The sequence below is a fragment of the Pezoporus occidentalis genome, unplaced genomic scaffold, assembly GCF_034315485.1.
Source record: "Pezoporus occidentalis ecotype Australia unplaced genomic scaffold, CSIRO_AGI_Poc_V1 ctg11, whole genome shotgun sequence".
NCBI classification, from domain to species: Eukaryota; Metazoa; Chordata; class Aves; order Psittaciformes; family Psittacidae; genus Pezoporus; species Pezoporus occidentalis.
This window is the reverse complement of record NW_026912886.1, coordinates 14,053,103-14,071,211: the sequence shown is the minus strand read 5'-3', so window position 1 is coordinate 14,071,211 and position 18,109 is coordinate 14,053,103. Positions and strand designations below refer to the sequence as shown.

Sequence of the window (18,109 nt, the reverse complement as noted above, 5' to 3'; positions counted from 1 at the left end):
TAAGCCTCTCTGCCAGGGGTCTTTGCAGCTGTAACTCGCTTACATTTGATTTGAACAGTTTGGGGCTAAGAAAGAGCCAAATAACACTTTTGCAACCTGCTGCTGTTACAGGCTGGAGCAGCAGAATTGCTCACCTTCCTATCACTTTGTTTGGTCTCTCTCTCTGGAGAGATTTTTGTCACTGGATTGGTCATAGCAGGAAGTTGTTATTTTTTCACACATAATCAGCAGCAGAAAGAGTGTGGTCCTCTTCCAGCATCTAGGTGCTTAGAGACAGCTTTGAAAATTGACAAGGTGGGTAAGAACCAAATCAAGATCATGAGGTGACTTGGACAAGGCCTAATGGTGAGGTAGTGCATGGGAAGAGAGGGATCTCCTGGCTTTCCTGGGAAAGGACTTCTGCCTCTGACACAGCTAATACAATTCTGGATAGTAAAATTATAATAATAGCTAACCAGAGGGAATTAACATGTTCTGTGCAAGCATTCCTGTTCTATAGAATCATAGAATAGTTTGGGTTGGAAGGGACTTGAATGCTCATCCAGTTCCCACCCCCTGCCACAGGCAGGGTCACCTTCCACTAGAGCAGCTTGCTCCAAGCCCCTGTGTCCAACCTGGCCTTGAACACTGCCAGGGATGGGGCAGCCGCAGCTTCTCTGAGCACCCTGTGCCAGCGCCCCAGCACCCTCACAGGGAAGAAGTTCTTTCCAATATCTAATCTGATACCCAATTTCTAATCTCTAATACAGCATTATTAAAGATAATGAAATTTGAGCATCTGCTGTATATATAGTTCAGTTCCTGGGACACGTATGTATGGACAGAGTTTCTCTGTGATACATTTTAGGTAGCACAGGCAAAGAAGCAGAGGATGCCCAAAACTGTTCTGTATCTGACCTAGAACAAGAGGTCAGAACCATAATATGGCCTTTAGTACTCCTTGTCACTGCAGTCCTTTCACTTCACGCCTTATTGCAGAAGTTCAATATACTTTTCAGCTAAAGCTCCCCCAGCACTTAGCTCTTTAAACTCCCTACTCAGCAGGTGGCTTATTTAAATGTGGCTGTCAGCTTGGCCAGTGGCCAAGATCGAATGGCTCAACGCGTGAACCTCAGTGTTTGGGTTTCATTCTGCTCTTGTTTCTGCCAGCAAAATTCTCCTGGCTCCTGGGGTTTTGTGGGGTACAAGTGAGTGCAATATAGGGCTGTCTGCTCAACTGTTTGTCAAATAAATCTATGGCCAGTCATTTGCATGATGTCAGCTAAACATTTGCCTGGCGCTTTTCACGTGTGCCAGCCAAGGAGGGATTCGGGATTGTTTGAAATGAAAACCAGCATTGTCACCTCTCACTTAAGCATTTCTTCCGCAGTGTGTAAGTAACTTAGGTTGCAACCCACGGCCTCGAAGAAGAAATGTAAAGTTTCTCTAAATATTGAGTACAAGTGGGGATATCAGCTGCTTAATTGGTTCTTCACAATTCGGATCTTATGGCTGAACAAGTGAGATGGAGGGAGGAGGAAAGCACATGGTTTAAATTAAATATATGGAAAATAACTGCGGAATGATAAAAATACATTTTCAAAGTAAGCAGACCTGTTTTCCCTCTGCCTCTCCATTAAATGTGTCAGGAAAGGGCCTTTACAACTAGGTGGTAATTAGAGAGGAAAAAACAGTGCTGGCAAAGCAGTCAATCTATCACATCCTCTAAAGCCTAAATGTTACCAGCAATTAAAGAAGTTAGAGGGGAAATACTTGACAAGCAAGTTTTATCACAGAATCATCTCGGTAGCAAAGTATGTGGGGCACACTTATTAGATTCTCTCGTGCAACCCCGAAGGTTTAAAATCCAAACCCAGGAATGCACATTCAAACCAACGTGACTATTTTCTTTCTTCCAAGGCACAGGGAAGATTAGAATGCTAAAAATAAACCAACCTTTCCCAGCTCCCCCTTCCTCACCCCTCCGAAGTCAGATCTGTCCAGGTTGACTGCTCCATTAAATTCAAGAACAAAAAGTTATAAATTGAACATACGGAGAGCAGTGCCTTTCCTTAAAGTGATGTTTCCTCACCTTAATGGATTTAGCTATGGCAGGGAGTCAGGGAGAAGCTGTCTTAACTAAATCTTTGACTGATTATGCATTTTTTTTTTCTATTCATACAAGATAGATTCATCATTCCAATTTGTCAAGCTGGCGAAGTTCCAATTAATTACACCAGGAAAAGCTCAAGCTGCATTAGGCCTCTGTCAGGCCTAATCTAGTGCTTCATTTACTGGAGCCCCAAATGAAGAGATATCAGAGGTGTTGTTCCTCTTGGTACTTAATTTGATGAATGCCCTAGCAGCACGATTGGTGGCAGAGGTGTATTTGTGTGTGTCTCTTCATCAGCCACCACTGCAGAAGTCGTCATGCTTTCTCTACTAATTTGAGGGCTCATCTGTATACTGGATGTTTTTTTGGAAGGCCTATTTTTCACAGATATGCCAAAAGGTTTCTTCTGTGTGTGCATGTGTCTGGGTGTGTTTCCAGATCTGCTGGACCTAATTCTGATCTCAGGGATGTGATGAGACAGGATTCGAGGGCTTTTATGTAAATGGAAATCATTACAAGGTAGATTGTATGCTATAAAGGGGATGTAAATTTGGACATCCCTGTTGCTGTGGTTGGAGAGGAAGAGAAACTTTGCATGTTGCTTCATGTAGTGCTCGTAAGAAAGTGTGGGTTATCATCCACATCCACTATAAGGAAGTGTTCAAAATGAATAACCTGAACAATTGCTATATGGATTTGAATCTTTGCTATAGATACCTGCTGTATCAATACAGTGAATAAGCATATGCAGGTACAGATAGACCTTCTGACAGCATCCCAGTGGGCTACTATTAAATGTATACATCCAAGGCTAATTCTTAAATATTTTACAGTAAAGACACTATTGACCAAGAACATATGTTCCTTTTCTGCAGCACTTTACGTACGAATTATTCAGCATAAGGTGCCAGAATGCCAATATGTTTAGCTTACTTTTGGCTTTTAACCACTGCTGTGATTAAAGATGTAACTGCAGCAACGCTGTCACTTTGCACGTAGGTTTAGGTGTCTCAGAAGGGATGCAGCATTAGCCAAGAGTAAAGTAGCTGTGTACTTTGGCTGAGTATGGTATTAAAAGTCTTCATTTGCCAGCCCTGCTGGGATTCAGAGTTTATTTTCCACTGCCTGTATTTGAGGGACTGGTGTGTGCAATGATGATTTTTAATGGCAGCTATCAGACATGCATATGGTGCTCAGTAGGAGACCACATTCAGAACAACCAAGGAGAGAATTGATGCACTGATAACTGTAGTACGACAACTCCTCTGTAGACAGTTTGGACCTCTTCTGGTGCTCGCTTTTGGAAGGAAGGCCTTTGTCCCAGGAGTTTCTGTCTGTTAATACATCAAATCTGCATTTGCCATTAGCCTGTCAAAATGAGGTGAGCCCAGTTGTGCTGGAGCAAGGATAATACCCTAAATCTTCTTCTAGATGAGGTTTTGTAAGGGTTCCTGTTTTGTTTCAGGGCAAAATCAAATAAGGAAATGCAAATCACCATGGGAAATGATGAAGATAGACTGCAGTTGTAATGATCTCTTTTCACTCTGTACAAGAAGGTTTTTGCTGGACATACACATTTGAAGTTGGTTCTTACATCTGCTTAAAAAGTCACTGTGGACCAAAAATGTATGTTTCCTTTCTGCAGTGCCTTATTATAATTCATACATACCTTATGTATGAATTATTCAGCATAAGGTGCCAGAATGCCAGTATGTTTAGTTTACTTCTGGTTTTTAGCCTAATGTTTTGTGTTAAGCAGGTTGTTTAAACTCACTTGTTGAACTTGAAATAACTAAAACCTTTCACATAGTAAGGGCCAGGCAACAGTCAGTGGATTTTGTGAGCTTTTTTATTTTCCAGTTCCCTAGACTGGGCCTTTGGTTATTGTATTTTTACCTATAGGCAGTAGGCTGACTTGGGTTTGTACCCAGCAGGCCCTTTATGTTTGCTGTTGTTGGTCTTTGGTTTACAAACTGACCGGGGTATTGAGTGAATGGTTTCAGCATACATTAATGCCACTAGGTACCTGAGGCTGTATTAAGCTGTTAAGAGCAATGTACCCGCTCTGAGTAAAGACTGTGTTGGTTGATTCTTTCTCATACACACCACCAACATGCTGTTGGAACAAGCTCTATCCTTTAGATAATTAGAAATGTTTATTTGTCTTCTGAGGAGACACAAGGTTGGAGGTTCAATGGATGTGTCCGTGGGCTGTTTTCTTTAGTTGTACAGTAATTTACCTAGGGGCTTAGCAGAAATATGTCCCTGGAGCTATACTGGACTTGTACTGCTACAAATGAAAACTAACTGGCCAAAATATATGGGATCATATCCACCCTTGTTATGGGAACCAAAACAAGGTTTATTCACTGCTGAAATCCCACTTAACCTTTCAAACTATAGCCTACACAGTGCAGTGATCACTCCAGTGGCATGACTTCTGAGGCTTTTAGGCAAGACAGAAGCAGTCCTGAAAAGATCATGATCCAACAGAAGCTTCTTTCTGCAAGGATGTGACCCAGAAAGCTGGAACTGCTCTTCTTTGTGTTCTCAGGGAATTTTCATCTGCATCCAATGCTAAATTCAAACTCTGCAGTAGTTTGGGTCATCACACCAGCATCTATCTCTGAGGAATGATTACGTATGATGAGTTATTACCATTAAATAAGGGGTAATTAATGCTTCCCACTCTGACTTTAATGAAAGTATTTCCTGATGGGGGGGGGGACAAGGAATATATTGTATCAGTAATGCCCCTTTGGGAGTTATTGGCAGAAAGTCTGCGGTTAATAATTTGGAGTAACAAATAAATGTGGGCAACCTGTGATATATGTATGGAAAAAGGTGTCAAATTCTTCATTATAAATTATTGTGCCGGTTCTAATAATAATAACCCAGCTGTTGAGGAGGAAAAGCGAGCTAGATCTGTCAGTGCAGACAGACCCTTTTGCAGTAATTCTGTCCCTTTCAACTGGAAAAATATAAACTTCCTCTGAGAACAGAAAATTAGATAAGACAAGAAGAATGGGATCCCCGCTCCAAATCCATTTTTTTTAGCTTAATGTACGCTAATGGATAGTAAAAGATGGTTGATTAACAAACGGCCGGCACACCAACCAGCTGAGAAAACACATTTTGGCAGTCAGCACTTACAAAATCCATAGGTTAAAGACAAATTCGACCTCTGTCACTGCTCTCAATATGGTCAGGTGCCCTTAGGCATGTAGAAGTGTTTTTATGAAGACAGGGCAGAATCTGTTGTGTGTGTATAATCTGTGTATGTATGTGTGCCAACTACATCTTCAGGCAGGCTTTAGAAGACTGTGTTCACATGTAATACCTGAAGAAGGTTGATTGAATGGCAAACCAGTGTATGGTAACAGGGGAGCAGGGCTGGGACTTGAGGGAGGTTGGTCCCATTCCTGCATACCCCCAAGCTGCCATCTGACTGCAGATAGGCTCTTGCTCTCCCATTGGGCTTTTTATTTTCCTCTTCTCAAAGGTGGTGGTGAAGCATCATCTATTAGTAGCTACAAGCTGCTTTCCTATGTTGTTGATAATGACAAGTGTAGCTGGTGCTCCGAGAGGATGGTGTCATTGATACCTGTGTATTGACCTCAGTGTCACTTGTGAGGAACGCTCTCTTGAGCCACCAAGGCTGAAAGTGAACAGTCTCTTAACCCGTCTGGATTTGGTAACTTGGTGCCAAGCTTGGCTCAGCTTTGCTGACTTTGAAGACACAGCACAGCCTGAGCCAAAGCAGCGAATCTGAAACCATGTGAGCTGAAAGAAAATAAGTAGATAATTGCAGTTTGTTTGAATATATTGCCTTAAATATGGGGGGAGGAGGGAGGAATCTCCTTGCCATGTGATGCTTGGGTAGGTTTTACAGTCTCATGTCAAAGGGTCTGCAAACAGTAATACTCCTTTACTGATGAACCCTTCTCTTAAATATTAATAAACTCACCTGGCAGCCTGTACATCATCTCTGCTTTGCATCTTGCACCCTGTGTTCCTGTCTGATTAACACATGAGCTGTCCAGGGCAGGCCCCTGCGTTCAGTGCTGCTTTGCTGACTGGTACTATTAGAAATAATTAAGTTAATTATCCAATGTGTTTATGACAACCGACTGCTTTGGGTCGGCTTCTCCGAGGACTCCTGTCATCAATGAAAGCCCTGCAAATAGAGGGGTTTGCCGACTCTGGCACCAAAGATGGATTACCTGGAAGCTTTCAGAGCTAGAAACAATGCACTTTCCATTTGCCTCTCCTACTGCATGGGCTTAATCAGAAACTGTAACTTCATAGTGCAGGTAAATGGGTGAGAGACATCAACAGTGTGAGTGAGACGGAGGCATTGTCTTTTGCAGTGCCAAATCCCAGAATATTAAGAGTTTGCCAAAGGCGTTTCAGAGATAGGTTTCCCATCTTCATCAATAATTTAAAACATTCCCAAGTCTCCTCTGAGCAGCTTGGAATAAGAGCTGAAGGCACGGATGTCAGAAGGCAGGAGTGACTCCCAATTAGTCAGGTAGAGTGCTTTCTTGTTGACTCAGCCAGGGCAAGGGTAGCAATAAAACCCAGGCTTAAGTCCTTATAGATTCCTTAATAGTTTTTCTCCTCAAAATCCATGGTAATTTGTAGGAGATGGGTGGGCAGCCCAGTCTCTGATCCGCTGTGGTGCTCATTAGTGCCACTGCAGAAACACAAGGGCAATGGTGTAAGCTGGTGGATATAGTTGTTAACAAAAAATGAGATGAAGAATCAGCACCATATTGTATGTGAGTGAGACCCAGAAGGAGGATGTAGCTTTTACAGGCTCCTGGAAACTGTGGCATGACCTGGGGGCATCATCAGCCAAGGGGAGTTTGCAGTGATGCCTTCTAAATCGGTGTTTGTTTTTTGTAGACATTCCATTAGGTTTGCTGTATATCCGTGGAGTCCTGAGGAGGTGACGGTGTTGGGTCCCTCGCACGCGTGGCTCTTGTTAGAACATTCTGGTGTCATGCAGGAAATTGCCTGTGGGCCCCTCAGACTGGGTCACAGGAATGAGTTCTCCTGAATCAGCCAATTTGCAGCCACTCTCTGGCTGTGTCTATCTGGATGTGTCATAAAACTCTGGAGCTCGCTATCTATTTCTGAGCATGCTACACGTGTTTATTTACCACACAGCTTATTGTGCACTGAACTCAGCCACATGGCAGGCAATTTTCTAGTGCTTAGGCCACTCTTTGACCCAGCTGCCATGGTGAAGCCTATATTAAGTCCAGTTGATCAGGGCTGTCTCCACACTGGAACAGGAAATTGGTCTCTATGGCTCTATGACTGTCAGCTTTTTTTACATGTTTCACACAAGTAATTTCCTATAATGTGCTGCTTTTCCTGCCATCCTTTTTATATATTTTTCCCTTGGTGTGTGTGAGATTATTTTCATATTGCATCCCCCAACGTGGTATTCAAATCTTAAGCATGACACTGATTACACGTTATTATTATTTTTAACTTTCTCCTGACACTATTTAGTGCACCTGTTTATGCCTTAGTGCTTTTAACTGCATGTGATTCCATCCAAAACATGCTGGTTCCTTGCACTTGCTTTGGAATTGTGTTTTGCTGCACAGTTCTGTGTTTTAATCACAGCTTTAGCAGTGCTGCTCTGGCCCAGTGGCAGTGCTCGACTGTGACGCTTTCCTCCTTTCAAAAAACATGGATTTTTCAACGCTGTCCCTTGTACTTTAGAGACGAGATGTAAGTAGGTGGCTACTAAGAAAAGGTGCCTTGAAGATGCTCTGGAAAACTGCAGGATAAGAGAGGAAAGGCCAGGTTGGATGGGACATGGAGCAACCTGGTCTAGTGGGACGTGTCCCTGCCCATGGCAGGGGGTTGGAACTGGATGAGCTTTAAGGTCCTTTGCAACCCAAACTGGTCTGTGATTCTGTGCAGTAAAGTGGAATTTACTTCTTCCCTGAAGGCTTGTATTCCAGCACTGACTTCAGTCAACGTGCAGAGCTGCAGATGCTGTTGCCTATGCCTTGAGTCCTGGCTCCTTGTTGTATCTATGTAACATCGGCAGTCTCACTCCAAAAGGAAATTGCACCTCAGATTTTCAAGAAGCAGGGCATTTTTATTAGTAATGGAAGTTGTGATACAGTGTCAAACACGTGGCTTGAGATGTCTGTGTAGCCATCTTCCATTTGTGCTCCTAGCTCATGGCAAATGAAAGGTAATGGATTTCAAATCAAAACTCCAGATCCTTGATCCTCCAGTTCTTGTCACTGTTTTGTTCATATGGCAGAATGTAGCTGCAAAATATGGTTTGACTTTCAATCCCTTTGTTCTGCGTCCTTAAACTCCCATGAAATGATGTGGTGCATGATGGGTCCAAATTCTCATCTGAATTGCACAGTGTTGGGTTTAAGGCAGCTCCTCTAAACTGACAGGATTTTGTTCCTGCTCTTCACTGCTGTAGAGTGCCAACTTGTCCATGTTTTATGCCTTGGGTTTCACTGATCAGGTGGCTAGAGAGCTGGTAATATGCCACTGGGCAGTGGCTTAATGCAAGAATTACTGGAAGCAGCAATCTTGGAGTGCTTTTTATGAGGATAACAAGGCTTTTGCAGACATAAAAAGCAGGAGAAATGCTTATTAGTTATGGGGAAGGTGAAAGGCTTAGAAAACTGATTAGTGTAGCAGTGTGGTCAGATTGAAATGAAAGCTCAGTGGCATAATCGTTAATTGGGTGCTTACTTACCTACTAATTTGAGCTTGGATGTCAGCAGTGCTGCACTTCATCTCAAACCAGAGGTCAGGCTTTAATGCTACATCATAAATTACGTAAAGGCACAACACTAACAATTAGATAATTATGGAGACCCATGCTGTTGCAATTTAACTGGGCAAGTTCAGGGCAATCATGACAGGAACAGTGCTTAACCCTGAATCTGCTGCCTTTCTTTCAACCTGACAGCCAAATGTATGCGGCCAAGGAGGTAGTCAGCTGTCTGGCAGCCCACAGGTTAAAAGCATCTTCTCCTATTAGTCAGATTCATCAGATGGCCTGGGCGAACTCTGAGGCAATATTGCAGCAATGGTAATTATGGTTCAGAAAAGCCTGTGTTTCAATCTGCAGGAGATTCTGGGCAGTCAGAATGGTTTGTGTGTGCGAGGCATCATTGTGGGTATTTATTTGTTTCTAAGCCAAGCCTGTGTGTGTGTTTGGTTTATTTGCTTTGCTAATATAAACCACCAAGCCAAAAATAAGGTTACCCACAGGGATCTCTTTGCATGAATCCATGCTGTACAGGACAGGCCCACAAACCCTCACATTTCAAGCACTGGAGTCATTCAGTTGCCCACAGCCTTGTGCCTGTGGCAGTGCTCCTCTTGGGGCAGAAGTAGCCTTCTGGAGCAGAGACAAGGCCGCTGCAGAAAGTGGCTTGTCCCCAGCTGTGTTCCTGCTATAACCATGCTAGAAGGCACTTTGCACAGCTGCAGCCGCTGGTGATTCTTGCCTGTCAGTCCCAAGAGCATTCAGTGTGGCTCCCCCATGATGGCTTTAATGGGGAGAGAGTTCAATCAATGCTGGACACTTGAAAATTCAATCCACAGAAGAGATATTGAAGATCAGGGTGGAAAACATCAGTCGGGATGGATTAGAAAGTGATTGACAGTGGGATGAAATTAATAACGTGTGGATCTTGGGCTCTTCAGCTGCATGGTTTCAGACATAAGCAGTGTACCCTCATCTAGAACTGTGTAATGAACAGTGATTTCCGTGGGGTGTTAGAAGCCTGCAAGCTTTATTGGATTTAGGCCTAGGACTCTTTTTAACTCTCTGCTTTTACTTTTGTTCCTGCTCCTTTTGGCCATCAGGTAAATCACTCACAGCACAATATCTTACTACCTCTGTAAACGTTGAGGTTTTGTTTGTGCTTTGGATGGGGCTGAGTAAGCTTTGTGCATAAAAACATACCTGCTCACCCCTGGCATTTTGGCAGTGTTATCCTTATTCAGGACATTTTATATAATTCAACAGAGTAATGGTCTTTTGAGGAAGTATCTTCTGTTACTAGTAATGGTGCCTTATAGTGTACTATGCAATGATGTATGCCAACACCTTCATTCCTGGGTTGAAGGACTGTGTGTGTTAGGTTTAGCAATCTCCTCCTTTAGCCTCGGTAGGTAGAATTCCTTCAGGTGCTAAGTTTGTTATAAAAGTCCTAGGAAACCTTTAGCTGTTGCACTCTGCTTTGAAAAATAATCTTATAACCTTTATATATATGCTGCAATATAGCATGGTCAAGTACAGACACATCTGGTCACCTATTATTAAGGGTTGAGTTATGGTGTACTTTTTGTTTTAATTAGTCTGTGATGAACAAAAACTCAGGGGCTGTTCTGCTCTGGTAGTTCTCATTTTTCCTGCATCCCTCCCTGCCCTTATGGGTTTATTAGTGTAGAAAAAGTGGCATGTCACACTTGCAATGTCTAGACTGCTGTGGTAGATCAAGCAGGAGGCTGTAGACTTGGTCTGAACAAAATGTCCATAATAACACTGCTGGGGTGCTCTCGGTAGGTCTCTCTTCTGGCTAATTTGGTAGCTAGATGGTTATGCCCAAATTCACTAACAGCCTTACAGTGCCTGAGCCAGGTTGTCTCCTTTTGGGGTGCTCTGCAAAGCGTGGGGACAGAAGATAGAGACCCCTTTGCTTGAGAACTGGATTCTTTCTGTATTTTCCTATTGGTGCTTTTTAAGGGGAAACCAAAGCTGAACTCTGCCATGGGCTGGGCTGTGTGGGTCTGGAGAGCCCCATTCCAAAGTTACTGGGCTCAGCCCAGCAGTGACCAGGAGGGATTTTCTGCTCTTTTTATAAAGAGATGGCTCAGAGTAGGGACACCAGCACTCCCTTCAAGCAGTAAAATCATCCCATTCTTTGGCTGCCAACCTCCCAGTGCTGCCCAGGGCAGAGCTAGGGCAGTGGGTGCTGAGAATGGCCTTGTGCTACACAGGGTTATGTTGGGTCTGAATCAGGGTCTTAAAGAGCCTTTAATGGGTTGGAAATGATCTTCAGTGCAGGGGACGTGCAGGAGTAGCCTAGCAGGCATGTTGACAGTTTTGCCCTCCTAATAAATTTGACACTGCTCTCCTGCAGCATTTGTGGGTATTCATTGCCATACATCATGGCATGAATCCTTTTCCAAAGGGGCTGGTGCCTTGGGTCTGTGACAATCTGATCAGTGCTCTAGACCATGACATAAAAAGACCAGCAGTTCCTCCTGGCAGGCATTACCAGCAAGCAGTACTTTATAAATAAACCCTCTTATGGGAGTTACAGAAGACAACTCTGTCCTTAAGGTGGGAGGGATCCAAACACCTTCAAGGGCAGGCCAAAAGGAACTGCTGTATTCACACATGCAGCCCCTGTGCAGATCCCTGTGAAGGCAACTGTTAACAGCCAGCTTGAGGACATGGCCCGCAGATTGCAGCTTGCCTGGACAGCCTCGGGCCAGAGACAAACCACTGCCAACCCTGGATATTTCACTGCAGTATTTGGTCTGTCTCTTAAAGCTGTAGTTGCTGGAAGCAAGAGAAGGAACTGGAGTTGCGGTTTTCATTTAAAAAAGCACAGTCTTCTAGAGCTGAGAAAGAAAGCTGAGCAACATAAAGCAAGTGTGCCCTCGAGGTTCAGGAAGCAGAAGGTGAATGAAAGGTACCTGCAGTGACTCCTTTCAAAAGGATCACTTGATGTTTGACCTATTCATGTGGCTGGTGTCAGGACTTTTACATCCCTGGGACTGGTGTCAGGACTTTTACATCCCTGGGACTGGTGCCAGGATTCACAGAGCAGAGAGCAGAGGCTGGCGCTGTGGTTGGCTCAGCTGGGCATGATCCCAGGCAAATGTGACAGTGAAATACTGTGCCTGAAGCATATCATAGAATCATAGAATAGTGAGGGTTGGAAAGGACCTTAAGATCATGTAGCTCCAACCCCCCTGCCATGGGCAGGGACACCTCCCACTAAACCATGCCACACAAGGCTCCATCCAGCCTGGCCTTGAACACCACCAGGGATGGAGCATTCACAACCTCCCTGGGCAACCCATTCCAGTGCCTCACTACCCTCACAGTAAAGACCTTCCTCCTTATATCCACATTATATCAAATGTTTGCACTATGATTTGGAGACGCAGCGTTGATGAAGCACTGAATGCTCACGGAGTTTGGTGCATCAGAGCACCAGTGCCCATTCATGGGGTAGATTCTGTAGCAGTCATTAGTAATCCTGACCATGCTTTAGTTATATTCCTTCCCTACCCCCAAAAGCAGACAATTAGATGTTAACTTTCCTCACTCTTTCTGTCTTCAAAACCTTGGGCATCTCCCATGGAGTGTCTTGAATAATCCCTGATTACCACGGGATTTATTGTTAGTGGATTGAGGATTGGGTTGAACTGAAGAACACCTGAACGCAACATCTGGCCAAGTAAATGGTGTAACAAATGGCACACTGGGATCAAAGCTACAGATCCAATTTACTCAGTATCTGCAGAGACCTGAAAGCTGTGCCATGTTCCTTGCTCATTCCCGATGTCTCTGGGTTACACTTTGGCATCAGTAGCGCAGGAGATCACAGCTGTCCAGGAGTACAGCAGCCCCTGTGCACAAAGAAGGGGGGGAAATACTGACATTTTTACTGTGAATGTTTTTGCTTGTATTGATGGTTTGTTATTCACGTGTACAGCAAGGCTCTGATACAAAGTAAAGACCATTTGGGATCCTCCACAGGTCTCTGGAGCCTGGGGTTGCAAAATAAGATCGCTGAGTGAGCAGTGGTATTGCCAGATGGGTGGGCTCCTTTGTCACTGAGGAGGATTTGTTTGAGGTGGGAATGTCCTGGTGAGACCTGCAGGTGACCTAGGTAAACCCAGGGGCATGAGGCCAATCTTTCCTTCTGCACAGACAAGATGATTCCAGGTAGCCAGTGTAAGCTATTTCACCCACCTCCCATGCCAGGGAGTCATGCATGGGCATTGATTTTTTTTTTTTTTTTTTTTTTTATTTTTTTATTTTATTTTTTCCACGTGAGCTTCCGGTAAGCAAATCCCATCACACTTCAACTTATCAGCCCCAAATACTTACAGGTGCAGTAGTGCATGTGCTGAAATCAAAGTTATCTTTAGGAAACTTGGCACTATGTGATCTTGTCCATACTTGCAGTCAGTAACAGCAGTGCTGTTGCTAACAGTGCTACTGCTCTGTCTGCAAGAGAGGGACTTTGGGTGGCAGCCAATGGGGCCCAACTGCAGGAACTGAAAGTGGAGTGGTGGCACAGCTGCCTTGGAATCAAAAGCTCTTCACTCATGTACCCAGGCTGAGACTGGAAGTCAAGCAGCAGCACCTGGGGCTTGATTTCACTTCTTAGTGGATAGGAAACCTTTAAGAATTCCTATTGCATTAATGTTTATTTTTGATACAAAAGGCAAAACAGTTCAGCAAACAGAATCTTTACAGCTGAGAGATTGAGTAACAAGGGAAAGAAAATGTCAATGCAAGTTAAAGCAAATTTAATAAAGCAAATAAAAACAATATACTGACACTGAAATATAATCTTAACGCTCTGACTGCAACTAACTGAAGCCAGGAAATTCTCAGCTAAGTGTTCCCCAAGCCCTCTTAAATCAGCCCATTTTGCTTAGGCATTGTTGCACATAAGCGCCTTTATGAGATGGCCCCAAAACACTGGATGATAATATGAGCACTAAGAAGATATTTATTTCATCAGCTGTGTGTTAGGGTATGTCTGTGATAGATATATCAACCCTGGTTCTGCAGGCCATTAGGAAATCGGCTGAAGTATATGCTCACACAGTTTGTTGAATCAAGGTCACTGTGCTCAGGGAAAAGTGCAATCTATAAGGTGGTTCTGAAGACACAACAGTATTACTGAGGTCCCTTTGTAGATACTCTAATGCTGCTTTTCACAGATACTAGAGAATTGATTTTCACAATTGATCTATGCATTAAGGAGCCTTCATTTCCCAGGTGAGAGACTGAGGTCCTGAGAGATGAAGCAGCCTCAGAAGTTGTGTGAGGGGCAGTGCCATCACTCGAACAAGGCTCTCAGTGGCTCTGTTCAGCATTTATCCCTAAGATGTCCCAGTCGTGGACTGCAGAAATGGAAAAGGTTCAAAACTTGGGGAATCTGAACTGCCCTGCAGGAATGTTGTGATCTGGTGGGTTTTAAATAGAGCTGAGAGGGGGCTCACTGTCACAGAATGGGTGGGGTTGGAAGGGACCCTAAAGCTTGTCCAGTACCAGCCCCCTGCCATAGGCAGGGACACCTTCCACTAGAGCAGGTTGCTGCAAGCCCCGTCCTAGTTTTGGGAACTGGTTTTGGGAACTGATGCCTGCAGAGCTGGAATTGACCTGTAGTCCTGCTTGAATCAGAGACATAGGATGATGGCTGGGTCAGGATGGAGCTGCTGCATATACCTGCTTTGGAGCTAGGAGAGGACTTTGGGATGGGTGAGGAGCGTTCTAAGGAATGTGGTTTAGTCAGTAGTAATCTTTTTCCCTAAAAAAATCTCAAAGAAAATGCTGGCCTTGGAAAAGGAGATAGAGTGCCATCTCTCCATCTTTCCTTCATCTTTCACTGGAAATCTGGCACTTAAAATGTATTTGGAGTTCGGATTTTTTCATTCTTAATGCAAGAAACCCCTCTTTCCTATGTGAGTAATCCTGTGAAAGCCTTCAGAGGCTGGTTCAACTGTTAGGTCTGAAAGTCTTCTGGGTGAGATAATATAAGCAACAGTTTGTGCCAAGTGCTTGTGCTTTCGTTCCCCCACCTCTGAGGAGTCAGACCAACCAAATTTGAACCTCCTTGATACTGCTTGCAGCTGAATAAGAAAACACAGACATCAGCCAAATAAGTGCCTTGGTTGTTCTTTTTGCTCGTGTTCAGAAAAGGCACCTAATATTTCTCCTGCAAAGCAGAGCAGAAACAAACGGATTTCTTGCCCAGATTTGCCTTGCTGTTGGATTCCACGTCCAAGAAGCTTTGACCTGCCTCTGCCTCTTGAGTACTCATTGCTAGTCCTGACTGTCTCTTTATTGAAGAGCCTTCACAGCCCATATCCATCCTGCCTATCACTCTTACTCAGTATTGACAAATCTATGCCCACTTCTGACAACCCACAACTAATTGATTCTCTACCAGCGAAGTTTTCCAGCAAACACTTTTGCAGTATGTGGCCTTACGAGTTCCCCATGGACTCAGGGAAAGATAGTGAATATATTCAAAAGTATGTATTTTTGGAGTGTTTAAACTATGCTTTCCTCTCTTGCTTTCCCACTAAAAGCCTGTTGAAGACTGAGAAGCAGTGACACGGTACCCATTGAGAATTCTTCATTGCTTTTAGGGTTCCCCCCCCCCCCCCCCTTTCACCCTTGGTCACATGCAGGCTGCCTCCATGTGGTGTTTCTATTTATCACACACGGGCTGTGAGATCCGTGGGACTGGGACTGTCATTTCTTGCAGCCCTCAGAATATTGCTATCTTAATCTGTGCTCAGGACTCCCAGAATTTGTGGTGGTGCAAACATTAAACAATCTCTTCTGCGTGTGTGCAGGAAAATCCAGTAAACCCATCTGGATGTAGCTCAGCCCAGGTTTTAATTCCTTGCCAGTGGCCCACACTGGCTGTGTTTGTCTGCTTTGAAAAGGCTCTGAGTGCTCCTTCTGATCTTTAGCACACCCAGTGATTTAATGAGGGTATGGCTACCATGCTGAAAGGGTTAGATGCAAAGATGAATATCAGCACCTTTGTAGGTTACGAGATGATCTTGGTTTCTTCCTGTAGTCTCAGGGTAGGAAGCTGTTTTCTTTCCTAAAATCCCATTTATTCACTGTAGTAATTCAGGGCCCAACTTTCGTAGCTTTTACCTTTCCATGAGTGCAGGACTACAGGGCTGGGCCAAATCACAGTGTCGCCCGAGCTGCCAGTCATTTTAATAATGATTATTAACCCCCTGCTGGTGCTTTTCCACATGAAGGCAAGAGGCTCTTTGGCACTTTTCTTACTTCTCTTTAAAAGACGGAAGGCGGAATAACAAAGTTCTTAATTAGCTGAGCTGGTGTTGGAAAGCTCAGTGTCAGATTTCCAGGTCAGTGTTTGATGGAGGAATGATAGGGGGAAGCAATGCATCGACATTGATTAAAGAGCAGTGATGAAGCAAGATAAAATTGACATTTAATTCTTCCCAGCTAAAGTAATGTGACTGACAACACTTAAAGGGGAACAGTCTTATTTCTTGAATCAACAATGCAATGTAAAAACATCCGTCACAGCAGTCTTTGCTTAATTACTAACATCTAATTAGCCCCAAATCACTGTAGCACACTGATTAAAATGAAAGGTGCCCGCCGCTCTCTCTATTTTGGGTATGCCTGAGAAGGGCAAAGGATCTGAAATTAACTGGCACTTCCAATTGTTTCATCCGAAGACCTTGTAAAGAGTCCTCAGCTCTTCTCTCTATTCTCCATTCCTTAGCCAAACAGAATAGTAATCCCAGATGAGTTTGTTTTCCCTGGATGCTGACCGGGGACAGCTCGCTGGAAGCACTGAGAACCCCCTAGAGGGGTGTGGGAACACTGCAGAAAGCCAAGTTGCTGCCTTTCGTGCTGTTAATAATGGGGAACAATTATCATTTTCCAGCACTAAACTTGTTTTGTTTTTAAATGCAGTGCATTTTTAAGCTCCTTTAAACTAGCAATTTATTGTTGCCTCACTTTAGCAACAGACCAACTGAGCCTCCTTCCTTCAAGTTGGCAAAAGGCTTTTGATGATCATTTCCCATCTCTTTAGCTTTTTTCTCCCCTTGAGAGAAACAAAGGAAGTAACAAATAGAAATCCCCCAATAGCTTATTTTCTGCATGGGGTCTGATGTGTAGCTGATTACTCTGTGAGTATCTTCGCATTGCAGAAAAGAGCGTTCAGGTGATAAAGCTTGAAGTAGCAGTTTAATGCTCATTTTCGAGCTCTGATTGAGTTGAAATATTGCTGGTTGCACCAAGGTGACTAAGACAGGAGATAAGATCCCAGAGAAGTAGCATCCTTTTATCAGTAGATGGTAGTATAACAACATGGAAGGAGTATAGCTGCTCTAAGGTTGTCCCAAGATCCAAGCTGTTAGACTTGAATCTTAAGTGAAAAACAAGACAAAGAGAGGCAGAGGATAAGTTTAGACTCCTGTTATGTTTTGCTTTTCACCAAGTAGTAGTTTACAGCAGAGGGAAATAATGTATGCTTTTATTCATGATTTATGCATGGTTTATCTACAGCAGTGTGAATAATTGATTATTTTTGTTCTCTGGCAGTGCAAAAAGCATTAAAATAAATATGTTGGGGTTTTTTTAAGCAAAATAAAAAGTTCAGAAATCCAACAGTGAAAGGGAAGGAACAGACTCTTTTGTGTCAAAATAAATGTTTTATTTCGCTTCAAAACAATTGCTTTGTTCCATAAATGCTCTGCTTTTGAGGGTGGTTTGAATCCTTTAACGTAAAGGAAATTGCCAAACAAACCAGTTGTAGTTCAGTTCTGGCTTGTACATATCAAAATAATGGGTTTTAAATGTTGTTTCCTTTCCTATCTCAAAGGCAACAAGTTTGGTGGGACAAGCTTCCCAGAAGATGGGTGCTGCCAGAGCTGAATTGTCATGGGAATGTATCAGACAAGGCAGTGGTCATCCAAGCTCTTGGTTTGGCCATGAACTTCCAGCTATGAAAATACAAATAAACCAGAATAAACCTGCAGAGGGGCCTCATCCCTGCATAGTCCACATTTACAAAGCCTTTTATTTATATATTTTCTAATTAAAAGCAGACTTTTCCTCTATGTGAGCTCAAGGATCCCAGGGGCAGGATTCACAATGTAAATGCACTTAGGCTAAAGAGATCTGTATTGATTTGTATCAGTATAGGATCTGGCCCAGTAGGAGCAAACTCTGCTTTCCAATGT

General features: G+C 43.6%; 1 long non-coding RNA gene across 3 annotated transcripts in view; it reads left to right on the top strand.

Annotated features, from left to right (window-relative positions):
- The window catches only part of LOC134170292 (uncharacterized), a 105,432-nt gene that overhangs the window by 27,205 nt on the left and 60,118 nt on the right, over nt 1-18,109 (top strand). The gene's annotated exons all lie outside the window — the stretch shown is intronic.